This window comes from Oryx dammah, unplaced genomic scaffold (assembly GCF_014754425.2).
Source record: "Oryx dammah isolate SB20612 unplaced genomic scaffold, SCBI_Odam_1.1 HiC_scaffold_18, whole genome shotgun sequence".
Classification (NCBI taxonomy): Eukaryota; Metazoa; Chordata; class Mammalia; order Artiodactyla; family Bovidae; genus Oryx; species Oryx dammah.
In genome coordinates this window covers 81,521,998-81,549,407 of record NW_024070202.1, presented here as the reverse complement: position 1 = coordinate 81,549,407, position 27,410 = coordinate 81,521,998, and the positions used below count along the sequence as shown (strand labels likewise).

The following is a 27,410-nucleotide window of genomic DNA, read 5'->3' as shown; positions in this document are numbered from 1 at the left end:
CCGGCTCCACTCGGGAAACCCCGTTCACAAAAAAGTTGCCTCCACCCTAGGACGCCCCGGGAGAAGGGGCTGCCCTCTAGAAGCAAGATGGCGGCCTCCGCTCTTCCCCCTCCTTCCAAAAACCCCCTCCTGGTCCCCAGAAGAGAGACAAGGACGTCGTGGCGCCGAGATCCGGGAAACTCAGCGAGGTCCGCGGCCACTCCCGGGCCCCCGGGAGGTGACTTCACCTCGCCAGCGCAGAGAGCCGGGGGTGGAGCCGCCCTAAAGGCCGTGAAGCCCGCCCTCAACACTCGGAGAATGGACACAGGAGAGCCCGCGCCCTTCGGCCATTGTTCTCCAGCCCCCGGCCCCCCACCCTCCTCTCCGCTCGCAGACAGGAAGTTGCTTCCCAGCCGGCTCCGCCCCAGTCCCCAGCGCCCCGGAAGTGATCGGCGGCAGCTGCTGCAGAGCGGCCAGGAGGAGGGTGGATCTCCCGAGAGCGGAGCGCCCGGAGTCCTCCTCCACCTCCTCCTGCCGCCCAGGCTCCACCGTCGCCTGTCGGACTCCTCCTTTTGCCGCTCCCGGCGCGGAGCCTCCTAGACTACAAGAGCGGAGCACTATCCGGCTGGAGCCAGCTCAGCCGCGGCTTCCGGAGCCCACGGGGCTGCTGACCCGCTTGCGGTGCAGGTGAGCGGTGCCCACCCGGGCCGGCCCGGGAGGGGTTGGGGCCGCCTGGGCGGCGGCGGGGGTGTGTCTGGGCGGCGGCTATCCGAGGCCCAGGCGCAGGGCCCGGACGCCGAGATTGCACCTCCCGCGTTCTGCCCGGGAACCAGCTGCGGGACGAGCCCGAGCTGGAATCCGGGGCGCCGTGTTCGCCGCTGTGCGGGCTAGTGCACCTCCTGAGAGCGGGCGGTTGCGGCGGGGTCCCCAGAGCCCGGCACCCCGTTGAGTTGGCCTCTTCGGAAGGTCACCCTGCATCTCTAGCCCGCCGCGCCGAGGTCCCCGCCTGGGCGGTGCCCGCGACCTGGGGGACCCGACGCCGCAGTCCCCGCGCCTCACACCGCCCCTCTCCCCTCCTTCCCTTTCTTCCACTCCTTGTCTGTTTGCTGGCAGTTGCTTTTTAAACATCTCTGGTGGGGTTTTGTGCCAGTTAAAGGAACGGGTTTTACAGGTTGAAGTCATTAGATGGTCCGCACTGAACTAAATAGCCGGTCCTGGGCTCTTGCACAGGTTTAGCCAATAGTCAGGAATCAAGCCTCTGAAGCGAGGACGCGATAAGGGTGTTTTGAGCAAGGGGGTGTTTCCTCCGTGGTTCGTTCTAAAGGTTTTCCACAAGTGAAAGATGTGATGTGTGTGCTCCAGGCTGGGTATGTGTGTGTAAGTGGGCGGAGGTGACGGCGCAGAGAGGTGGCAGTGTTGTTTCAAGGTTTAGGGAGAATCAGGGAGTTGACTGGCATTTTCTTGGGAACCTGAATGTCCAGACTTGTGAGAGCTCATCCAAGTGTCTTAGACGTTGTTTGAGAACTCCAGGACCACGCCCTACCTGTCAAGCTAAAAAGCACCTAATTTACGAATAGTGTCGGGAGCGGGGAGGCGGGGAGAAGATCGTTATAAAATATGTGTCATGAGTTAATTCTTGTCCTGGAAATAAATTCCGACTTTAATCATGCTCCACATATTGAATAACACATTTCATTAGTAAACTCATTTCCACTAAAGGAAAGTTATTCCTCTTAGTGTATTTCAGTGTGTCTTACTAGCTTACGTTTTTGTCTCTATTAATGCAATATTATAAAATGACTTGTGATTCTTAAAACATTATTTTTAGTTTTTGAATGTCTTCAGGGTCAGAGTCATGTCTTTCTCATCCCTGTGCTTACATGGCATGTGCCCAGAATATAGAAGTTATTCACACAATTCTTCACCGAGTGAATGATGTGCAGGTGATCTCACAGTTGCCTTCTAGTAGTCATTTATTTTGTTGGGCTAAGGTGTTTGTTTGTTTGTTTTTGTTTTTGTTTCAGTTTGGGGGCACATGCAGATTTTGCTTTGTCTTTCTGTTCTGTAGCATGGTCAAAGGACAAATAAGAATCCTTTGCCATCCTTCCAAAACTATCCTACCATGAAAGATTAAAATTATATTTGGGGTGTTGTGATTGAGTATTATAATAACTTTATTCAGTCGGAAATGTCTACACTTGAGCTTTTTTTGCCCAGGATTATCAGGATTTCCTGGTGATAGTAAATTGTGTTTGGAGTTTGTCATCATACCCTATCTTAATCAAACAGAAAATTGGGAGTTAGCACTGTTGCGATAGTGTGGTACATCACAAAATTGCTTATAATGGCTCATTTTTTCCCCCATGGATGCATGAAGTCTGACATAACAAGTTCTCTTGTTATGACCTTGACATGACTTACCAATTAGCCACTTTCACACGATTTTTCATCGATCCAGATGTCGTTCTCCAGTGTGTCTGCTGAGTGTGCAGTCATCTGTATCAATTATTTTGAAGTAACTCTTCATACAACACTTTCTTTGCAGGGCTTTCAGGGAAAAGGGGCTAATTATAGGAAAGAATATTGTCTACCATTTGTGCAGGGAGATAATTTTTGCCTGTGGATGGTTGGGTTATTTTCACTGTAGTGAGGTTCAGATGAAAAAACGCTGATACCTTCTTTTCTCTCCAAATGTCTGGTCCTGCACTGGTTTTCCAAGCTTAGCTTCTGCAGAACAGAAATAAATGTATCAGTATCACTTCTTGTATCTGTGTGTACCAGTGTAATATGCAGGAGTACATGGATTGCAAAGACAGTTACTTTTAAAACATTGGATTAAGAGGCTGTGAGTATTCATGGGGAAAAGATTGTGATTTTGAAGAACTAGGGAGATGGTTCATGGTTTTCATTGTTTTATGAAGTTTTTTATTTTAGACACTAAGGAGACCGAAGCCTGCAGTTTCTTATCTCAGTGACGTAACCACTATACAGAGGTCAGATTTCCCTTATTTTAACAACCCTCTTGATAATAGCAGTCCTCCTACATTGACTGCCTGCCAAGCACTGTGATAAGAACTTTACTTGTATTATTTTTAATCTCCACACTACAGGAGGTAACTTTTCCATAGTTTACTAAGGCTAAGTGCGGTTAATTGCTGGAAGCTGGGCCGCTAGTGAGTAACATCATCTGGATTTTGAAGTAATGATTGCTGAGAGCATTGGCTATTGCAATTAATCCTAAAAGACTGAGAAAAAAATTCAATTTTTGATTTAGCTGAGCTTTAAGAAAGCAAAGATACTGATCTCCTCAGTATTCTTGGGCACCGAATGGGGCCTGGCGTAACCACTGACCCTGGCCAGGTGGCTTCAGACAGCAGCCAGTCTTCTGTTTATGACCTTTCATATGTTATCCCCTTCTGCGTGTGCCATGATGAAAAAATGGTTGGGCATTGTTCATGTAAGTGTCCTGGGAGAGTAAACTATTAGGAACTCAACTTTGGTGTTTGATGATTACGTTTTACCTTTCAAGTAGCTGAATAGTCCCTATTTGAGAAGACTATTGGAGGCTTGTTTGTAGTGACCTTCCTGAAATCTTGTGTTTTAGCTCTTTCTTGGACCGAAGGAGATACGGGAACTTATACTCCAGCCCCCATTAGTAACAGTTATTTGTTTTGTTTTCTTTAGCTCTAAAACATCTTTCTTACTACTTTATTGCGCTCATAAGGATTTGGTTACAATATAGAAAAAATGAAATTAAAGCTCTGAGTTCTTAAAGATGTTTGAATAAATTATAGAAAAGAATTTGTATCTTTGACTTATTACATCTGCAGGTGAAAACTTAATTTCTCAACATCAGCGGGTATTCTCTCTGATCCAAAAAGCAGGCTTCCATAAAATATGTTAGTATTCTTAAATATACCACAGCTAGACTCCTGTATCAGACTCAGGAGACAGACATAATGCTTGACACACATAATCTCTTTGAAGTCTGGGATCCAGTTTCATTGCAGAATTCACTTACTGAAACTAAATATCAGGGTTTGTCAATGTCATCTTGGAGAATAAAACACAGCAAGATTATGAGATGACTTCTACCCCCCAAATACATTGTGAAGGTGGGGCAAAGATCCCCAGTTTCTAAATAGATCATGACTGTAGTCTTCTAAACCACAGGATCTCTGCCTTCTTGTGCAGTTGAGAAGCTGGTATAGTAATCCACTGGAAATGAGGCTGCCCACCACTGAGTGATTCAGTTGCGTTAGTTCTGCTGCCCTATCTAGATCTATTCTGGATTTTTGTAGCAGCCTTTCAGCCTCTGACTGGGGGCTCCCCACCCAGTCTTTTCTCCACGGTTTGGGGGTTAGAGCATTCTTGATATTCCCATGCTTAAAACCCTTTCACACCTCCTTCTTGCTAATTAAAAAAATCCAAATTCCTTTTATCCTTAATTTCATATATAAGTTTAACTTATACCTCTCCAAAAATTGTATCTTGATTCGATTTTTTTTCTCTCAACTCCACCCCTCAAAACAACAACACACAAAAAAACAACTTTCAAGACTGGGCTAGTTACTCCCCTTGTGATCTGCCATAAAATCTACCTTATACTACTATGGACAGTGCCTTCATTAGCCTATTATAAATTTTGTTGACCGCAGTCTATAGTAACCTCATAACTACAGGTACCTATGCATTCTTAAAAGCCTACACAGGACTTTGTCAGAAGTTCCCAAACTTCCTCAGTTCTTAATGACATCCTTATTCCTGGTGGCTCAGATGGTAAAGAATCTACCTGCAATGCAGGAGACCAGGGCTTGATCCCGGGGTTGGGAAGATCCCCCGGAGAAGGGAATGGCAACCTACTCCAGTATTCTTGCCTGGAGAATTCCGAGGACAGAGGAGCCTGAGGGGCTACAGTCCATTGGGTCACAAAGATGTGGACAGGACTGAGCAACTACCACACTAGACTACAAGTAATATCCAGTATCTTTCAATTACTGATGATATTATAATGCTAATCTTTGTTTCTTTGCATTGTTGAAAGCATATCTTCAGGGTAAATGCATGTGTAAGATTTGTTAGATTTGCGATATTTTTCTTTGTAGGATTGTAGTATTTTGAATTCCCACCTGTGGTATATGAGTACTGCAGCTTCTGCTAATCTGAAAGATGAGAAATGGTATCTCAGTGTAGTTTTAATTTGTATTTCTTGTATTACAAGTGTATGGAACATTTTTTTTCATATGTTTAAGGGCCATTTTTTTGTATGTTTAAAATTGTTCACATTATTTACGCACTTTCTAAATAAATTTTGGTCTTTTCTCCTCAGAGTTTAAAACTTCTTTATATTTAAGAATATTAGTCATTTAGCTTTGCCATATATTGTAGATACTTTGCCCAGTTATCTTTTGGCCTTGCTAGTGGTACATGTTTGTTTGTTTTTTTCTTTTGACTTGCAAAACTTTGTTTCTGTGCAATAAAATATATTAAATTTATTGCATCTAGGCTTTAGTCATAGTGAGCCTTTTTGCTACCCACAGGTTAGAGAGGAATTTAGCCATGCTTTCTTCAGTACTAATACAGTTTTTTTTATAATATAGAGAGCATTCAGTTTTGTGATCCATTTGGAGTGTATTTCTGTTTTGATGTAAGGAATGGATCTAATGTTAACTTTTCTACATGACTTTCCAGTTGTTCTAATGCTACTTTTAAGAAAAAACTTTGCTCCCTTTATCATGTACTAGATTTCCATATGTAATTGGGTGTGTTTCATTCTTTTGTATGTCTGACTATTCCTGTACCAGTAAGTAGTACACTGTTTTAATCATAAAGGCTTTGTATATGATTCAGTATCTGGTAGGGCTAGTTCCCCATTATCGCTCCTCCTTCAATGTTCTTTACTAGTCTTACATGTCTTTTTTTTTTAATTTGAACTCTAGCATCAGTTTTTCTAAGTCCATTGAAAAGCTCACTATTTTTATTGAGATCTCATTAAACCTACTATTTAACTTAGAACTGATCTCTTGATGATGTTGGAACACCTTTAATCTTAAATAAGCGAAATCTTTTCATTTTCTTAAATCCACTATTGTGTCTCTGCAGAATGATTTATATTTACTTTGTATAAGTTTTGAACATTTCATGTTTATTCCTACGTATTTTGTATTTTGTCTTTTGTTGTTACTATTATAAACAGAATTTTCTTATCCATTGTATTTTATCATTGCTTCTCTTTGGCCCAGATATACAGTTACTTGTTGTTCAGTAACTCAGTTGTGTCCAACTCTTTGCGATATATAGTTATATCACCTGTAAATAAAGGTTTTATCCTTTTCTTTTCCAGTGTTTATATTTGTTTGTCATATATAATTGCTTTGATTACTATCTCCAGAACAATGTTAAATAGTGGTGTTAAGAGTGTCTTTGATAGAGATGCTGATTGTTTTATTGTATTATCTTCTCTGTGCATGTACAAAGATAAACATTACACTAGATATTAATTTAACTATGGAAATTCTTTGCCATGACTACAGTCCTTCACTGTTTCTGTGATACTAATGTCGATAGGTGTAAGAGGCAGGAAGCTTTACTTACCTAGTGGGCAGCAGCAAAGTGTAATGATAGTCGAGGTGAGGTACTGATCCTTAGTTTCCCAGTTCATACAACCATTCCCAAGTTCTGTTCCTGCCTCTCCATGTAATTCTTCTGAACCTCATTGTAATCTTCACTCAGCGAGTCATGGGTGCCACAGGTTAAAAGCAGCCATAGGTCTATGAAAATCTAAGAGTTTCCTTCTAGGCTTTCATGATCTTTAAGTGGTTTCTGTGCCTAGCAGATGAATTAGACTCACCTTGTATTGATGTGATTATGACTTAAGGACAGCCCTTAGTCAATAAGGTAAGTCAGACTTGTAATTAGATGAGTTTACCCATGAAATTAAAAGACGCTTACTCCTTGGAAGAAAAGTTATGACCAACCTAGATAGCATATTCAAAAGCAGAGACATTACTTTGCCGACTAAGGTCCGTCTAGTCAAGGCTATGGTTTTTCCTGTGGTCATGTATGGATGTGAGAGTTGGACTGTGAAGAAGGCTGAGCGCCAAAGAATTGATGCTTTTGAACTGTGGTGTTGGAGAAGACTCTTGAGAGTCCCTTGGACTGCAAGGAGATCCAACCAGTCCATTCTGAAGGGGATCAGCCCTGGGATTTCTTTGGAAGGAATGATGCTGAAGCTGAAACTCCAGTACTTTGGCCACCTCATGGGAAGAGTTGACTCATTGGAAAAGATTCTGATGCTGGGAGGGATTGGCAGCAGGAGGAGAAGGGGACGACAGAGGATGAGATGGCTGGATGGCATCACTGACTCTGTGGATGTGAGTCTGAGTGAATTCCGGGAGTTGGTAATGGACAGGGAGGCCTGGCGTGCTGCGATTCATGGGGTCGCAAAGAGTCGGACACAACAGCTACTGAACCGAACTGATCCATGGGGTGGCCTATGGTACACAAATATGGGGTGATTGTAGGCATGTTTTTAGGGTCCATTTGGCCTCCAGAACTCATTTGTAAATGACCTAGGCCTCTGGCTGCAGGTGTGTGTTGGTGTGGAATCAGATGCTGGCACCCTGGGCACAGCCCATTCATGTGGCAGCTGTGGACACACCAGTGCTCAGTCTCCCGTGTTCTGGAGAACACGTCCATTTCACTGCTATTGACTTCACCCAGAAAGTTCAAGTAGCATGTTTTCTGTAGATTCTTATAATTTCAAGATTGTCTAGGTCCATTTTGTGAACTTGCAGTCCACATCTCATTTCCTGTTTCAGTCATTCTATTTCCTTTCCCGGGAGTGCAGGGTGATGGGATATTTATTAATTTCTTGTCCCTTGTGCTTCCCTAGAAGTCCCCTCAAATCCCAGTCTGTGACCTGTAAGTCCATCTTCGTTGTCCCAGAAACGCTGGTAGGTCTCTAGGTTGAGGAGCTCTCACCCCCCAGGTGAGTACTCTTGGTCTGTGGCCAGTTGTCTGTCTCCCCTTTTACCTGGGATCTATGTTGCCTTTTTCTCTGTGGGTCTTGTTGCCTCCTTAGTCCACAGTTCAGCCTTGGGCAGGTGGTGGATGGGGACTCTCCTGCCTTGAAGATCCTCAGGTCTCATCCTCTGCTACATGCTGCTACCCTGATATATGGGCTTGCAGTCGGCTGATCTTTTCTTTTCTGTTTTTTGCCTTATTTCCCCTTCCCCCATTATTTTAGTCTGAGGACATTTCGTCTTCCTTCATCTTTCTGCCTAAAACACTTTCCTGTGACAGAAACTCCCTGTCCTCTGAGATCCTAAGTGTCTGGGGCACCAGCCCTAGTCCCTTAGTGCTTGGACTATCAGTAACTTTACTACTACCCTGTCAGTCTCTGAGAGCTCCTTGTTTCCTGTGTCTACACTACAACTAAAATAACTCTCTTTGTCTGTTACTTCATTTATTCATATTTGCTGAGCTTTCTTGATCCCTCAGAATAAAATAAAACTTGACCATTTGCTCTATCTTTTCTTGTCCTTTGCTTTGGCCTGGATCATTAAACCCACCCTTGTTTGTATGTTTTGTTAAAGTTTATATATATATATATGTATGTATGTATTTCGTTACAGCTGTTTGAACTTTTTGCACATTCATTAGTCATTGAATTTTTTTTTTTTAAATCCTGTCAACTGTCTTTTTATGTCCTTTGCTTAATGGGTTGGGGATGGGGAGGCTGGTTTTTTTTTTAATGATGAATTTGTCAATTTTATGTGGTATAATTCACATACTAATAAATTTACTTTTAAAGTGTTCAATTCAGTGCTTTTTGTTTGAACTTCCCAGGTGAACAGTCCTTTTGATTCATTACAGGATTCCTGTCTTACATTACTGTGTCTGAATTTAAGCTATTAAAACTCTAAATTGTTTAAAAGTACACTGTTAACAGACAGTGGTATAGTAAGTACAGAGACAAAATACCCAAATTAGAGTGCTGACAGGGAATTATTCATATTGAACACTGACAGTGCTTTGAAGAATTGTTTGTACAGTGTTGACTACAGAATTGAGGAAATCAAGTTATAGACAGGAGTGATCAAATAGGATGCTAGATTTAATTCTGTGTTTCTGTTCTAGAAAGGTACAAAGTGTTAAGTGACTAAATTTTTTTAAATTGACACTTAGCACTTTTGTGTATGTGATTTCATTTGATCTTTGTATCAGCCAAAGAAATGACAGTATACCTCATCTCTGCCTCTTTCTGAAAAACTATATCAGTGAGTCCTATTACATTTGCATTTTGAAATGAGAGTGCTCCATGAAAAGATGTTCAGTGTCACCATTTACTAGCAACATGCAAATCAAAACCACAGTGAGATATCACCTCACACCTGCTAGAACGACTTTTATCAAAAAGGCAAGAAACCACAAGTGTTGGCAAGGATGCGGGAAAAAAGGGGATCCTTACACACTGTTTGTTGTTGTTTAGTCACTAAGTCGAGTCTGACTCTTTGCGACCCATGGACTGCAGCACTCCAGGCTTCCCTGTCCTTCACCACCTCCCAGATTTTGCTAAACTTCATGTCCATCAAGTCAGTGATGCCATCCGACCATCTCATCCTCTGTCATCCCCTTCTCCTCCTGCTTTCAATCTTTACCAGCATCAGGGTCTTTTCCAATGGGTTGACCCTTTGCATGAGGTGGCCAAAGTATTGGAGCTTCAGCATCAGTCCTTCCAATGAGTATTCAAGGTTGATTTTCTTTAGGATTGACTGGTTTGATCTCCTTGGTGTCCAAGGGACCCTCAAGAGTCTTTTCCAGCACCACAGTTCGAAAGCATCAGTTCTTTGGCTCTCAGCCTTCTTTATGATCCAACTCTTACATCCATACTTGACTACTGGAAAAACCATAGCTTTGACTATATGGACCTTTGTTAGCAAAGGTTTGTTGGCAACAGATTTCTCTGTTTTTTAATATGCTGTCTAGGTTTGTCATAGCTTTTCTTCCAAGGAACAAACATCTTTTGGTGCAGCCACTATCAAAAATAGTATGGACACTCCTCAAAAAGTCTAGAAGAGAGCTACCATATAATCTAGGTGTTCCATTTCTGGGTATTTATCCAAAGAATGCGAAAACACGAATTCAAAAACACGTATGCACTGCTGGGTTCATCACAGCCTTATTTATGATTGTCAAGATTTAGAAACAGCTTCCGTGCCCATCAGCAGATGAATGGATGAAGAAGATGTGGTGTACACAGACACACACACATATGCAGTCACACACAAATACACCACAGGATAGTACCCAGCCGCGAAAAAGATGAAATCTTGCCATCTGTGACAACATGTACTTTGAGGGTATTATGCTAAGTGAAATAAGTCAGAGAAAGATAAATACCTTTTGGTGGAATATAAAAAGAAAAAAAAAGTGAAGAAACCAAACTAAAGCAAATACAGAGAACAGAGTACTAGTTATCAGGGCAGTGGTGAGGGCAAAATAGATAAAGGGGATAAGCTGTATGGTGACAGATGGAAAGTAAATTCTTGGTGAGCACATTGTAGGATATAGGAGAAGTAGAAACATATGTTGTACAGATAAAATTTATATAATGTTGTAAGCCAATATTACTGCAATAAAAACAATGTTTAAAGAGAGAATATAAAATGAGTAATCTTTTCCCCCAACTTTGTGCTTTGAAAGATTTCTTTTTTTTAATTGAAGTGTAGTTGATTTACAATGTTGTGTTAATTTCTGCTGTACAGCAAAATAATTCATATATATATACATATATATATACACACATTCATTTTTTATATTCTTTTCCATTATGGTTTATGCCAGGACGATGGCTATAGCTCCCTGGGCTATACAGTAGGTCTTTGCTGCCTTGAAAAGTTTACAAAAAAGTTAATAAGAGTACATTGTTGAAAGCCAGTAATTACTAATCACTTTATATTCACCAGTTATTGTTTTGCTACATTTGCTTTACCTTTTTAAGTGTAGTTGGTTTTATTTTTCTGAGTTGTTTGAAAGAAGGTTGGAGACATGAAATTTCACCTCTATGTACTTGAGTTTACATTTTCTGAGGATGAAGACATTCTCCTGTATTTCCATACTACTATTGTAATATTTAAGAAAATTAGCAATAATTTCATTATATCATCTAATATCTAGTCCAAGTTCAGATTTCATTAATTGTCTCTTATCGTCGTTAATAGCTGTTTTTTTCCTTCTGATCCAGGACCCAGTCAAGGTTCATAATTTCTGCTTGCTTATTTTGACTTCTCTAGCCTCTTTTCACTTTTTCTGAGTAACTTTTGAGACATAGTTTACGTACCGTAAATTCACCCATTTTAGATTTACAGTGATTTTTAGTAACTTTACTGAGTTGTGTAAATCATTACCATAATCCAGTTTTAAAACATTTTCATCTCTTTAGTATAAAATCTCTTATACCCCTTTGTAGTTAATTCCCATTCTATGAATATACTACATTTTGCTTATCCTTTTACTGGTTGATGGACATTTGGATTGTTTACCCTTTTTGGTTATTTTGAACAATCCTGCTATGAACATTCATGTAGAAGTCTTTAATGGACATATGTTTTCATCATTGGCAATGTAGAGTGAAATCTCTAGGTTGTGTGGTAGGTTGATGTTTAATACATCATTTTGCATTCCCACCAGCAATATTTGAGAATTCTTGTTTCTTTGCCTCTTCATGAACAATTGTTAATCATGTTTTAAAAAAAATGTATTGCCATTCTGTTGGGTATAAATAAATATCTTGTTGAGAATTTAATTTGCATTTCTCTAGTGAATGATACGGAGAAGGCAATGGCACCCCACTCCAGTACTCTTGCCTGGAAAATCCCGTGGATGGAGGAGCCTGGTAGGCTGTAGTCCATGGGGTCGCTAAGAGTCGGACACGACTGAGTGACTTCACTTTCGCTTTCACGCTTTGGAGAAGGAAATGGCAACCCACTCCAGTGTTCTTGCCTGGAGAATCCCAGGAACAGGGGAGCCTGGTGGGCTGCCGTCTATGGGGTTGCACAGAGTTGGACACGACTGAAGCGACTCAGCAGCAGCAGCAGTGAATGATAGTGTATCTTTGCATGTGCTTATTATTAGTCTTCCACCTGTTTTCTTTAGTGAAGTGTCTACTGAAATCTTTTGCCCAGTTTTTAAAAATTGGGTTATATTTCTTATTATGTCTTAAGAGTTCTTTGTGAGTTCTGGATACAGGTCCTTAAGATCTGTGATTTTCAAAGATTTTCTCCTAGAGTGTAATGAAGTTAACCATAAGCCTTGCTTAATTTTTCTCATTTGCCATGTGGCTTTTTGGAGAGTTGGAATAAAAGCTAAATCTTCTGTTTATAATTCTTCCACATGTCTAGTACTGAAGTACTAGATTAATTAAAGACTAATCAAAGACAGCATAGACCCCTTTATCTTCATTCTGCCATTAAGCAGTGAGAAACTCTTCCTTTCTAAGCTATAAGAAGCAAATAGAGACCCTATAAAGCATTCATTCAGTTGTAAGAGTCAGAAATCCAGGTTAGGCTACCTTAAGCACAACAGAAGTGTGCAGGCTTTCTCTCCTTCCCCAGCTCTGCTTCTTTCTTTTTTTGTACTGGCAGACTATGTGGTAGCCACATTCATCTCCAGATTCATCAAAGAGCCTGTCTCTCTCACTTATTTAAGGAGTAGAGTACTCTGGCCGGCCTGTGTCTCTTGTCCTGCTTTGTAGTCCTGCCCGGATATATAGTCCCATTGTAACTGTAATAGGAGAGAATGGTTCCCACAAGAAGAGGGTGTGCTGGCAGACAGACCATGTTTAATGCCTCTTTAGGGGCAACGGGTCATTTTTTGCTCACTTTTATGAAATTAAACCAAAAGTAATGAATAGGATATTAATATCTGAGGTTAAGGGGGAAATCACATTTGTTAGCTGATGAAAGTAGCCTTTACTAGTAGCACTTTTTCTTACCTAACTAAACACAGGTGATATTTGGTTTAAGCTAAAACATTCAAGGTATCTCTCCTGTGGAAGTGAGGGGAGGACCTACATTAACAATGATAACAACTTGATAATTGTGGCTGATTTTTCTGTACTTCTCTTGCGTGTTTTTTTATGTAGTTTTCTTTAGCTCTCTGAGTGGGGGTTATAGCCAACTCTCTTGGAGTTCCTGCATTCCTACAGATTGCTGAAACGCATTTTTATAATTAGTTTCCTTCCTCTCTTCTTTCATTTACTTGGATTCTCAAGCTCTGTCTGTGTCCATATGTTACATGATTCATCTTCAAAGCGTTTTTTTTTTTTCCCCCCCTAAAGTAAGGCTTGTTCCCAGTTCCTCTTCATGGCATTGAGTGTATGGTGATGGTGACGATCCTATTGATGCAGTTGTGATTTTCCTGCTCAAAAAATAAAATGCTTTTCATCACTCAGAGCATTTCTAATCTAAACTCTTGAGTAGTCATACAACTGATATGTAAGTACTGTCATGAAGTCAAACAAATAATTTTGGATACTGTGGCTCTTGTGTTGCGTCTATACTTTTCCAGTATTCTTTAGGGTTTATTTTTGTGTGAAAATAAATGCAGAAACAAGAGCTTCTGATTTTGGACTGTGTATAAAATGTATCATCTCTTACAGAGTTAGAACAGGTCTTCAAAGGGCAGCTAATACATGCTTCCACTGTTTACAAAAATCTCCTCAAAAGCCCCTCGGCCACTAGCCATTGCTTAACCACTTGTAGTGGTATTGTGAAAATATGTGTTATTTCTGGATGTCTTAATTTAAAAATCCATCCTTGTTTTGAACTGTAGTCTATTATCCTGTGGCTTCTCTTTATTCCTGTTTTCTCTGGAGAAGCACTTAGCACACAAATATGTTTTTCAGCCCTTGTTAAACAGTGCATCTGTTGACAGAATCAAGAATAGTCATTTTCACATGTACCTTTCTTCAAATAATTGAAGATGGCAGCCATGCAACTCCCTTGCCAGCTTCCCAAGCATCTGCCTGTTCAGACACATCCTTCATGTATTTAGTTAGCTCCCTAACCATCTTGGTCCCACGCTTCTAAAAATGATACAGTAACTTTCACTTATTTGGGGTCAAACTTTACAACTTGAAATATGAAATGTACTTAGAGAGGGAGAAAGAAATGACTAGAATTTGTGCCTTTCCTTCCATGGCCAGGCCCTCACCCAAACATTTCAGATTCTTTATTTCCATTTAATCATCCAAATACAACCCTGTGAGGTAGAAGATATTCCCCATTGAGAATGAGAAAGTAAAGTTTCAGAGCAAATGTTGGGGGGGGGGGGCGGGGCGGGCCAGGGCGGGAGATACCTTTGAACATCCAAAGTAGCAAGGTGAGGTCCTAACACTAAATGCTATTATGTGTCCAGTGCTCAAGAGTATAGTAATAAGTCTTTCAGAACCTACTTATTCTTATTTTATATCTAATGCAATAAGCCTGGTAATTGGCTTCCAGATAGTTTTTGGGGACGGAGGGGTGCTCTGAAGGCACGTAGGCAGTTAGTGATCAGTGAGGGACAGCTGTGAGAGGAAGGGATGAGGCAGAAAGACTACAGCATGACAGTAGAATTTAGAGTTCCATCTTCTAGAGCTATTGAATCTAGGGAAAACTGCCCTACATTCATAGTCGCCTCTGGGAACAGGGTAGTAGTTGATCATTATGATTCTGGGTTATCAAGGAAAAAATTTTTAACTGTTCAGTTAAGTTGAATTTGTGAGACATGAAATTCTGAACTCAATTTTCATCAAATACAACTCAGAAATTAAAATATCATCCTATCCAAATACTGCTTCTGATGGCTAAGTTGCTTATTTTGATTACTGGCTTGTTGAAAAATTCTCATGATTATTACTATTATTTTTTGATGTGTGTATGCATATGTGTGTGCGTGCTTAGTTGTGTCCCACTCTTTGCAACGCTGTGGACTGTAGCCCACCAGGCTCCTCTCTCCCTGGGATTTTCCAGGCAAGAATACTGGAGTAGGTTGCCATTTTCCTACTCCAGGGGATCTTGCAGACCCAGGGACTAAACCCATGTCTCTTGCGTCTCCCGCATTGGCAGACAGGTTCTTTAGCACTGCACCAGATGTGTGTATATTGAGTGTTAAGTATACTTGGTAAACAGGAGATATCACTCTTCGATGATTTGGGGAGCTTTGATTGAATTCCCAGGGTTTTCCCATCTTGGATGTGTTAAGGTTTATCACAACTTGACTGGTCCACGTCCCCTGCTGTCAGTTACTAAGTATTTAGAGAATGCTATTATTAGACTAAGTGAAACATAATTTAAATTTTTAAATGAAAGTATATGTGAATACTTTTAAGATTATCTAGTTAACAGTTGCTTGCTCTTTTCTTAAATTAGGAAGTAAAGGAAGAAGATTATATTACTCCAGAAATACTCTAGTTTCAGCCTTCATCTCATTTTCCTCCAAATCCCAGCTGTCCATTTGGTTCTTTCAATGTAAGTAGTTAAATAACTACTGTTTGTTATTCTTATGAGTTTAAACTGTGTCTAATTTTATTACATCTTTAAAGCTTTGATACAAATATTGACAATGTGTTCTTCAATCAAAAAAAGACTAGTTAAAATGTACAGTCCAGAATATTTCTTTTTTTGGTTGTTTAAAACTCAGGAGTAATCCTTATCAGAGCAATACTGCCGTAGAGAACTGTAAGATAGTAAGCTGATCTGTGTTCTTAGTGAAATTTTAGTAACTTCTTAAGAACAGTGTTGTCATGCAGTATAGAATGTATGTCATCATCTGACAGATTTGTGCAAAATGTAGGAAACTGGTTCTGCCTATGGATTTGCCTTTTGCTGGTTCTTTACTGATAAATATGACCAGATTTCCTTAACTCTTAAATCTTAAAAACATGAAGTGCTCTTTTGATTATAATTGTAACATCATTTGGGTCAGAATTCGTTTTCAACTTAATGTCAGTATAAAGTATTATCAGTTACAATAAAGCTCTTGGGGCAAGGATAAACAGCAGCAAATTTCCTTTTTGTAGGTTATTTTTGTTATATTAGTCAATAAACCTCTGTTTGAAATCTGTGTCACAGTGTCACAATCAGGCAGATGGCTTCAAGAAGAAACATTCCCTTTTAAGGCAGTCATATGAAAGTAATTTTGAGATGAAAGTTGTTACTAATGTGTGTTTTCTTCATTCCAAAACTGGGACATGATGGCAAAAATGGTCTCATAAATGAAGTGAAAAAGAGAAGAAAGACAGTAATTGAGAGGTTTTCTTCTTTAGAAATTATAGTTTTGGGTTTTTTTTAATATTTGAAGCTCATAAACATCCATTTATTCTCACTACAGTGTAAAGTTTTGAATAGAAGTATAGAACATTTTGGGGGAGACAGTAGGTACGGTGAATATTGAACATAAGTTTTGTTTAATAAAATATTTATTGAGTGAAAAGCACTGTTGTGTGCCAGGCACTGTCCTAGACACATATGAGGGAAGGCACTTAACCCCCACTGAAGCAGCAGGGAACACTCCCCAGAAGTGACCACAGGAGGATGAACAGAAGTTTGATAAAGGAGATGAATCACGTTGAGTTGGACATCAAATGTTCAGAACTAGGGAATAAAATTCATGCCGTGCCCTTTAAAGGGAGTGTTGTGTATTCCTGAGGGGTAAGGTAGGGAAGCAGAAAGGGCCTGGGGGAGAGAGGATTGGGAGAATTGCGGACAGATCTTAAAGCCCCTCATTTCAAGCCTCTGGGGAGCCACTGGAAAAATTTAGGAAGCATCATGATCAAGTTTGCCTTTTGAGTGTTTTCTGCAGCAGTGCTTCTGACATGATCTCTGATAAGGTCTGTTTTTTAAGTTTTCTGTATATAGCAGACTGATACTTTTGTAAAATATAGTAAAAAATAAAATACTAGAAAGATGAAAATTTAAGAAGACAGAAAACAAGTCCATTTTAAAAATTAAGTTGAACAAACAATTACTGTCAAGTTCCTCTTTGAGTTTCTAAATGTATACTCTAAAATTGGTTCTTTCCTATTCTTAAACTAGTTATCCTTTGAGTACCTCTCCTGCAGAGGGGTAATCTCTTTTTGATCATGTACCCCCCTCAGTACAGAATTCTGGAAACTCTCAGGTATATATTTGCTTTCAAATCATGTACATGTGCTACTGTGCAGTTATATGATGTGTGCCATAAACTGTAAATCCAAATTGAAAAATAACAAGAGATTTTATTAGCTATTTTAAATGAAAATGTTTTAGTAGTTAAAAAAAAAACCTTGCACTAAAATATTGTTTAGTGAGAGCAGTGTAATTGAATACTTCATTACAGCTTTTGAAAGACTTGGTTCATTCATAAAAATAATCAGTGTATTAAATGATATTGTGTACTTTGTATATAACTCTACTGTCAATTATATTTCAGTAATGCTGGAAAAATTAAGAAACAAATTGTCTCGGCTCTCTTCCAGATGATGCCAGACCATAATATATACAAGAACCCCTACACACCTGGGGTCTTCTTTCTAGTGGAGGTTATTAACACTTCGTGATTCAAAGGCCTGGTTTTAGGGTTGAGTTCGTTTTGTATTTGTTGTAATGGCTGTCATAGTTGAAATCAATGCTTTATAAAGTATATAGATCAAAATGGGAGAACTGTGTTGTTGGGTGTGTTTCCTTAGTAATGGCCTCAGTTTTCAGTTTCATCCAGCAGTTAATGACAGATTTTTAATGAAGTTTGTCTTGCTCATTTTCTTTTCCCCTGATGTCAATCAGTTCTTACAAACTCATCAGAATGTCTTCCCTTTGTGTATGTGTGTGTGTGTTTAATCAATGTATTCAAAATCCAGTGAAACTGTAGATTTAAACAGGTTAGGAATTTTCAAATTGGTATTCAGATGAGATGTAAAGTGGGCATATTACATTTATAAGGGTACAAACTTGTCAACTCTTTCTGTATCCATTCACTAATACCACACTGTCTTTATAGCTTTCTAATAAGTCTTCTTAGTCAATATAATAAGAGTCAGCAAATATTTTCTTAAGGGGCCAAGTGTTAAATGTTGTAGGCTTTGCAGGCCAAATGGTCTGTTATAGTCCACACCTTAGCCACTGTAAATAGAAGGCAGCCATAGATAATACATAAATAATTTGAAATTACTATGTCCCAGTATAAGACTTCCCTGGTGGCTCAGATAGTAAAGTGTCTGTCTACAATGCAGGAGACCCAGGTTCGATCCCTGGGTTGGGAAGATCCCCTGGAGAAGGAAATGGCAGTCCACTCCAGGACTATTGCCTGGAAAATCCCATGGACAGAGGAGCCTGGTAGGCTACAGTCTATGGGGTCGCAAAGAGTCGGACACAACTGAGCAACTTCACTCAGTATAACAAAGAAGCATTTTGCTGTGAACCTGAATTGCTCTTAAAAAAATGAAACCTATTAAAAAGAAATGAAGGCAGAAAAAAAACAGCATCCCTTTTTTGTTCTTCCTGCCAGAGACGCATAACCTGAATCTGATCATCATACAATTCACTTAAGGGACATTCTGTGAAAAAATTGGTCAGTAATCTTTAAAATTCGCAACTTGATGAAAGTCAAAGAAAATATTAGGAATTCTACACTGAAGGTGACCAAAGAGATATGACTATTAAATGCAGTGCATGATTCTAATCCAGTGCAGAATCTTGGATAAGCTCTGAGGAGTATCTGGTAGAAATATGTTCATGCTGATTTCCCAATGATGGTGGCTGCATTATGATTTGTAGATGCTTGTCCTCATTTGTTGGAAATAAATGCAGAGGTGTTCAAGTGATATAGTGAGCAACTTACTATCAAACAGCACAGGGAAGAAATCGTTTTGGGTTATACTTGCAACTTTTCTATAAATTTGAGATTATTTTGACATCTTAACTGTATATATCATTAAAAGTAAAATAGATTTATTGGCAGGACAGTCTAGTTTGACAATCTTCTACATACTTTGATGCTGTTTTGGATATTCTTGATGTTACTGTTTCCATACAAATTTTAAAATTAGTTTGTCGATTTCCACCAAAAAGAAAAACCCTGCCAGGATTTTTATTGAGATCGAGTTGAGTCTGTAGATGAATTTGTGGAGGATTGATACTTTTGCAATAATGTGAGTTCCAGTCCATAAACATAATTTAGAGCAGTATTTAGATGTCTTTACATTTTCTTAGCAGTGTTTTATACTTTTCTGTGTAAAGTTTTTTGTGGTTGCTATCTTCTAAAATGCCCGCCAGAGATTTTTGCCTCTTGGTATTCATACATACCCTTTTGTAAGTGATTCTCTTTCACATTGAGTAAAGGAGTAAGATTGACCGAATGACATTGAATGACTTCCAAGACTAGATCATAAAAGACATTTCACCTTGGTGGATTCATGTCAATGTATGGCAAAACCAATACAATATTGTAAAGTAAATAAATAAATAAAACTTAAAAAAAAGACGTTTCAGCTTCAGCCTTGCTGTCTTGGATCACTTACCTGAAGGAAGCCAGCTATTGTGTTATGAGGACATTCAAGCAGCCCAGTGAAGAGGCCCAGATGGTGAGGAACTCTGAGGTCTCCCGCCAACAGCCATGTGAGTGAGCCATCTTGGAAGTAGCATGTCCAGCTCTGTTTAAGCCTTTGGATGACTGCAGTCTGCCAGCATCCTGACTGCAGCCTCATGAGAGTCCCTGAACTACTAGCACCACCTGGCTAAGCGGCTCAATCTCTAAGATAATAAGTGTTTGTTATTCTAAGCCTCTAAGTTTTAGATTAATTTATTATGGAGCAGTAGATAACTAGTAATGTACTTGTTTTTTAATTTTTAAATTCTGTGTAATTAGTTGTTTGTTTCCACCTTTTTTTGTAGTAAAATACAGTAACATCACATTTGCCATCTTAACTATTTTTAAGTGTACAGTTTCATGGTATCAATACAGTCACTTTGTTCTACAACCATCACCACCGTTCATCCCCATAACTCTTTTCATTGTAAAACTGAAACTCTGTATTCATTAAACAATAACTCTGCAGTCTTCCCTCCCTGTAGCCCATGGTAGCCACCATTCTACCTTTTGTGTATGATTTTGACAGTGCTAAGTACCATAGCTAAGTGGCGTCATACACTATTTGTCTTTTTTGATTAGCTCATGTTCACTTAGCCCAGTGTCCCAAGATTCATCCATGTTGTAGCAGACTGCAGAATTTCCTTGCTTTTCATGTTGAGTGTTATTCCATTGTATGTTTATACCACATTTTGCTTATCTCTTCACCCACTGAACTTGAGTTCCTTCCATACTTTAGCTACTATGACGCATGCTCTATGAATGAGTGTACAGATATCTCTTTGGGAGCCTACCTTGTTTTTCTTTCTGTCTTCTCTTTTTTTATGGCAGTTTCGATTCTTTGGGGTATATAGACTCAAGAAGGAGAATTGCTGTATCATACAGTAATTCTGTTTTTAACTTTTTGAGGAACCACCATAAGGTTTTCCACAGTAGCTGTACCATTCTGTGTTCCCAATAAGAGTGGAGAAGGGTTCCAGTCTTTCCACATCATCACCAGCACTTGTTATTTTCTGTTTTGTGTTTGTTTTGTTTTGTTTGTAGTAGCAGCCATCCTAATAGCCATGAAATTAGCTATTCTTGAGCCCAAGTGGGTGATGATGCCATTCATTGAAATGAGGAACATAGGAGAAAGAACAGGCTATTTTAATCATTTTCAGTTTGAGTTCTCTGAATATCCATGTCGTTATAAGCAGTAGCAGTTGGAAGCATCAGATGGACTCTGTTCAGTTCTCCGTTAATTAATATTGAAGATGCATAATCCCTTGTACAGTCTTGTCTTGTTTTTTATTCATCTGTTTGATGCCTACCTTATAGAATCATTTTGACAAATATCATAGAATGTTAGAATATTGTAAGCATTCATCCACAAATTTTAGCATTTTTCCTTTAAAAATAAGCAGGAACTTATTTAAGTTTCTATTATTTAAACTAATATAAACTGTTAGTTTATATTCAGAAATATAACTGAGTATATTCCTGTTAGCTTATAAACAGGTTGTTTTTGGTACTAAATCTGCGTAGCCTCTGCTCTTATGGGACTTACTCAAGAATTTTGGAAATACTTTCATAATGACCTATAACTCGGCTATAAAAATGATTTTTGTAAATATACTAGAGGTAGAATCCAACTAATTGTATGTCTAATCAGAATTCCATCAGTGTGTGCAACTACCTCAGATATATTGTGTCCTTGAACTTAATTTTATGGTATATAGTACATTGGAAATAGTGTAGATTTGGGGTTTCATAGGCCTATATTTGAATTCTTGCGCAGCCATTTATTAGCTGTGTGACCTTGCACATCTTACATAACTTTAGGGACTCATTTACATGGTTTTCTACTGAAATTTGAAAAAAGGATTAAAATTTTTACCAACTTGCCATTGTTATTGTTGGAGACCAGAAGACAGTTTTTTCCATATCTAACCTAATACCTTGGACATTTTAAGCCCTTAAATAAGTGTTAAGTATATTCTCATTGTTGTACAACCATCACCACCATACATCCCCACTGCTCTTTTCGTCTTGTAAAAGTGAAACTTGTTTCACTTCTGTGTCACCAGGTTATATCAGCTGGTATGATACTTCTCCTACATAGCATGTCATTTTTTCCAAGAAGTCAGAATTGTACTTCCCTATCAACACACCTTTATAGAAGCTGTGGTCTGCTCCCTGTGGGTTTGAAAGCATCTGTCATCACACAAGCCTGAAGTTATATGTCAACTTTTGAAAGTTTGTAGATTTTAAAGGAGTCCAAGGCTCCTGGTTTAGTCATCATTTTACAGATCTGAAAACTGTGGTCATCAGAAGTTAGGTAAGTGTCAGAAAAATTAGTCTTTGCAGGCTAGTGTGTGGCAAAATCTCAGTGTATTGACTCATATGCCATCCTTTTTGCTGTAAGTCATCAGGGGCTCTGGTTATGTTTTACAAACACTATGAGAATGTAAATTGAGGACAAAGTTAATATACACAATTTATTTTGCTAATAAGTTTTCCGTCAACTTTGTAAGTGATCCGGGTTTTGGTTTGGGGGATTTTTTGGTGGGAGGGGAGTCTCTTTTCACAGGTAACTCATTCAACAAATATTTCCTAAGGACTTAGTATGTGTCAGGTACTGCTGAGGTCATGGAGACGCAACAATAATCAAAAACTCCGTGCACTCATGGATCTTACATTCTGCAGACCAGAATCCTGAAGGATATGAGGAAGTAGGCCATACGGTTTATCTTTTAGTAGACGGAATGGCAAGAAAAGTTAGAATCATAGTAAGGATTTTATTCTGAGTATCATGGGAGGTCTTCTGAGGAGTGGATATATTCTCAGGATGGAGCCTCTAAATTTGCCAGCAGATCAGGTGTGGCCTATGAAAGAGGAGTCAAAAATGATTCGAGTAGTTTTGGTCTGAGAAACTCAAAGAATGAATTGCCATTTACTGATAAAGAGAAAACTAAGAGAGGCAGTTTGGGGTAGGTAAATTAGATAGGAGTAGAGTCTGGACAGTTTGGAGTTTGGACTACCTGTTAAGACAACCAGTTGAAGATATTGAATTGGTAGTTGAATATGAGCCAGGTATTCAGGGGAGAAATGAAATCTGAAGATATAAATTTGTGTGTCTTTCCATGTAAAAAAATATTCTGAGTGAGAGCATGAAAGGAAAGACTGTAGCTAGCCAAAAGGGGTCCAAGATGAACCCTAAGATAACACCAGAGTTTAAAATGATGGTGATGGAAGAGTAATAGCCGAAGAGATTCGAGGGGGAGAAAAAAACAATGTGATTAAGATATCTTGGAAGTCAAAGAAAAAATATATTTTAAGAAAGAGAGTGATTATCTTGGTTGCTGCTGCTAAGCAACGTGTGTTGAAGACTGAGAATTTCTGGTTGGGTTTGGGTTTCCCTGGTGGCTCAGACAGTGAAGAATCTGCCTGCAATGTGGGATACTTGGGTTCAGTCCCTGGGTTGGGAAGAACCCCTGGAGAAGGGAATGGTATCCACTCCAATATTCTTGCCTGGAGAATTCGTGGACAGGAGAAGCCTGGCGGGCTATAGTCCATGTGGTCACAGAGTCAAGACATGATTGAGTGACTAACACTTTAACTTTTTCAGTTGGTGATTTGAAGATCATTGATGATCTTAACAAAAGCTTGGGTAAGAGCAGGCTTAGGGAGAGGAAAGAAGCAGAATTTGATACAGTGAGTTTAAGAAATGGAAGTAGGGTTGAGAATTTTTTAAGATAGGAGAATAACATGTTTGCATCCAGTACAGAGGGGCAAATTGGGAGGGTGGGGGATTTCTGGAACATTATCTGTTGAATCAACAGAGGAAATAGGATGTGCTGCATGAACAAAAGCATTAGTCTTATAGGATCTTGATCAGTTTCATTTGTAGCAAGGGTTGGCAAGCCACAATTCTGCAGCCAAATTCCATCTACTGCCTGCTTTTGAAATAAAGTTTTATTGGAACAAGGCCGCGCCCAATTATTTAGACATTGTCCATGGTTACTTTCCAACTACAGCGACAGGCTTGAGTAGTTCCTCCAGAGAAGCCTAAAATATTTATTATCTGGCTCTTTACAGGAGTCTGGTGGCCCTAGGTTTATAGTAAAAAAAGAGAAGATGGGATGAAACAGGAGTGAGGGAAGGAAGGAAGTAGAAGTCAAATCTAAGGAACTGAACCTTTTGCAGAGGTATTCAAATATCTTTTCTGATTTAGGTCAGACCAAGAGAAAAATCAGAACCATGAATTTGAGCAAAATGAGCTATAGCCTAGGTGCTTTTTCCTAAGATGAGTTCTTAGGACTCTATAGTCTGCAAAGCTGTAAGCCAACTGTATATAGTCAGCTCTTCCTGCGTTACAAATGACTTCAATCTCATCAGCTTAAAACAACAAACTCTTAACTATCTCACAGTTTCTGTGGGGGAAGAATCGGAAGTAGCTTTAGCTGTATAGTTCTGACTCAGGAGGCTGTAATCAAAGTGGCAGCCTGGACTGCGAGCACCTAGGCTTGTCTTAAGTCCAGAGGGTCGGCTTCCTATCCTGCTCACATGGTTGTTGGCAGGAGACCTCCGTTCCTTGCCACTTGGGCTTCTCACATATGACTGCTCACGGTGTGGTTTCCCATGTAGAGAATTACAAGAGAGTCCAGGATGGAGGCTTGCAGTCTTTTATTACCAGTTCTAGGAAGTGACGTGCCTTCGTTTCTGCTGTGTTACATTGATCGCACAGATCAAGGCTGGTATAGTACAGGAGAGACTACGGGAGGGTGTGAATACCGGGAAGCAGGAGTTGTCGGGACTTCTCCTGGAGGCTGACTACCACAGACCCACCTGACTGTCTCCAGAGTTCAGTGCTTTGTGTACTTCCAGCTTTGCTGTATGTGTCCACTCTCTCCACAGTTGCCCAAAGCAGCTTGTGATGGTTTGAGTCTCGTAAAGCCCAAACACAGACACTGTTTTAAATATTTTTCTGTTTTTTTAATAAGCTTTTTTATTCCTGGTTGTAAAAGCAGTATTCATGGTATTAAAAAAAAAAAAAAACTGGCATAGAAATAAATGAAAAGCTCTGGAAATTAAACATTTTTCATGTTCCCCTGTTTAGATTATTGCGTGCTTGTTCAGTCACTCAGTCATGTCTGACTCTTTGCAATCCCTTGGACTGTAATCCGCCAGGCTCCTCTGTCCATGGAATTTTCCTGGCAAGAAAACTGGAGCGAGTTGCCATTTCCTCCTGCAGGGGATGTTCCCAGCTCAGGGATCAAACCCTCATCTTGGTTGCATTGCAGGTGGATTCTTAACTGCTGATCCACTGGGGAAGCCCTCAGATTACTCATACCAGATTTTCATTTTGCTATCTTAATGTTTTTCCTGTCTGTACTAGTACATACCTGTTTTAAAAGTTTATACATAGATCCTATTTGTAAGCTACTTTCACATATTTTGTGAACATTTTTCAGTGTCCGTGTCACTTTTTAACAATTGTTTTATAATTCTATTTTACAGCTATTCTTCATTTTTTGTTATGCATAATGTTACAGTAAATATCCTTGTTATCAATTCTCTATGCCAGCCATATTTCTTTAAAGCAGTTATTGCTGATAATCCACTAAAAATTCAGCAAAAGCAGTAACTAGGTATAAGCTTTATAGCATTTAGATTAATTTTTAACTAGAACCAAGGTGGGTCTTCTGTGTTGAGGTTCCATGAACTTTATTGGGTTCTCAAAGGGGAATGGGATATTTACATGTCAAGTTAATTTGTGAAAATATTTCAGTACTGTAAACATAGCTTACATAAGTAAAACTATTGGAATGGATATAGGAATAGAACATGGGTCTAATCCATATATAACTTTGTAATACATACATAAGGTAAGCGCAAAAGTTTTGTAGAGATTTGCAGTTTGCTATAGTGATTTTAGTAAATACCTGTCATCAGAAGACTGAATTTCTTTGTAATCAAATGTTATATAACATGGACATGGTTGTATTTATTAAGAAAACTGCATGACAGATCAGCTCAGCTCAGCAGGATTATCTCTGACAGTTCCATTTTCTTTTTTTCAGGGTTTCTTTTTCAGCATTAGTCTCATAAAAGCTAACTTAGCCTCTGAGACCAGTGTTCAGTTTGTCCATACTGCATAATGCATTGTAATTCCAGGTAATACAACAAGGCGTTATCAGATATGGGAGCAGTCTGCCTTTCTCTGTGGCTGGTTTCTCCATCACCTCAGTCAGTTCTTAACTAGTACCAGCCTTCCAAGGAGAATGAATGTCTCAGAATTTTTACTGGTACTGATTACCTGTTCTCCAAGGTCATTTTCAAGAGTTTAATTTCTTTTTCAACAGTGTATGTATATACTAGTTATTTGCTAGATACTATGCTAAATTTGAGATTACAAAATTGGAGGTGGGGAGCTCTTTGCTATCGAAAAACTCCCAATGATTAATGTGGTGGGAAGCCCTGGAAGAAGTTTTGTCCAAAATGCTCTGGACTACTGAGGAGTGAGGAGTTACCCACCTAGGCCTGGAGAGAAGGCCAGGAATGCTTCACCAAGAGGTTCTGTTTAGATAGAACCTCTAAGGGATTCCCTGGTGGCTCAGATGGTAAAGAATCTTTATCTTTCCTTACACATTTATGTACATCACCCTATTAGGCAAAAAATGTTTTAACTGAAAACATTTTTATCAGGATTTATGGATCAAGAATTTCTTTCACCATTGATTTAATATGATGTCAAATATGCATTAAGTTGGTCATCTTACAAATAGCTAAAATGTGTATTTATAGAGTAAGAAGGAATTTGAATTTAATCAGCTCAGTCTCCTCTATTTCCCTTTCTTTCTCTGCTTGAATTCTTTGATGGTAGCTTACATACAGTTCAGTTCATTTTTTAGTTCCTGCCAGTAAGCCAAAATCTGCCTTTCTCTTTACCCAGTAATTTTAGTTTTAAATTCTAAAATTTTCCTCCTGGTCTGTGGCTTACCTTCCCTTTTTTGTTGTTGTTGGGCAGGGAATTTTTTTTTTTAATTAGCTTAATCCATTTAATATATTTCAGAAGGTGCAGTATTGTCCTTCACTTATCAATGAAAGAAGTTAGAAATTTTAAAAAGATCGTCCAGTGGCAAACAAATTTCCTTGAAAGTCACATATACAGCGCATCCTAGAAAAGAGGCAAGTCAAGTTTCACTAACTTTCATGAAATTCATCAAATACTGGACATACTCGGGGGTGGGGGAAAGAGGCAGCATTCACGAAGGACAGAGTTACAGTGTTTCCTGCACTCCTTCCTAGGAGCACCAGGCAGGAACGCATTTTCTAAACTAGATCCAGGAATTGGAATACAGTATCAATCTGCCTTCCTGTTAAAAATTGTTCAGTATTTTGTTTTGTTTTTTGAAAAAAGGACTGATAACAAAAATTCTCCCTCCTCAAAAAAAAAAAAAAAACAGAAAAGGAGAAAAAACACCACTATTCTCAAGAGCGGAATCAGGTTCAGGAATCCAAATTAGTCCGTTACAGTCATTACAAGCATGTCTTTCTTCTAAACACAAGAAAAAGAATTTAAGTAACAGAACAAAAGCTAGTAGTGATACAGATGACCCAGTCAGAGAGAAAACCAGAACCTTATAGTCGATGTAGTTCAGTTTAGTACTAGTTCTTCTGTGGGTTTTACTTTGGGTATTATATGTAAGAAATTTGCCTAACTCAAGACCACATGCCTATTTAACCCTATGCTTTCTTCTTGAAGTGTTGTAGTTAGTTTTAGTTTTTATACATGGGAATGGGTACATTTTGACTTAATTTTTTTGTGTGGTGGAAGATAT

General features: G+C 39.1%; 1 protein-coding gene across 5 annotated transcripts in view; it reads left to right on the top strand.

Annotated features, from left to right (window-relative positions):
* Nucleotides 1–405: 405 nt before the first annotated feature.
* The window catches only part of RALA (RAS like proto-oncogene A), a 61,630-nt gene continuing 34,625 nt past the window's right edge, over nucleotides 406–27,410 (top strand). The window contains exons 1-2 of one of the 5 annotated variants that reach the window (XM_040259495.1): nucleotides 455–666; nucleotides 15,396–15,494. The gene's annotated coding sequence lies outside the window, so the exon portion shown is untranslated. Of the gene's footprint in view, nucleotides 667–7,954; nucleotides 7,970–15,371; nucleotides 15,495–21,772; nucleotides 21,905–27,410 lie in introns of those variants that run through there. The other 4 variants (XM_040259494.1, XM_040259497.1, XM_040259496.1 and 1 more) reach the window with 4 other exon arrangements.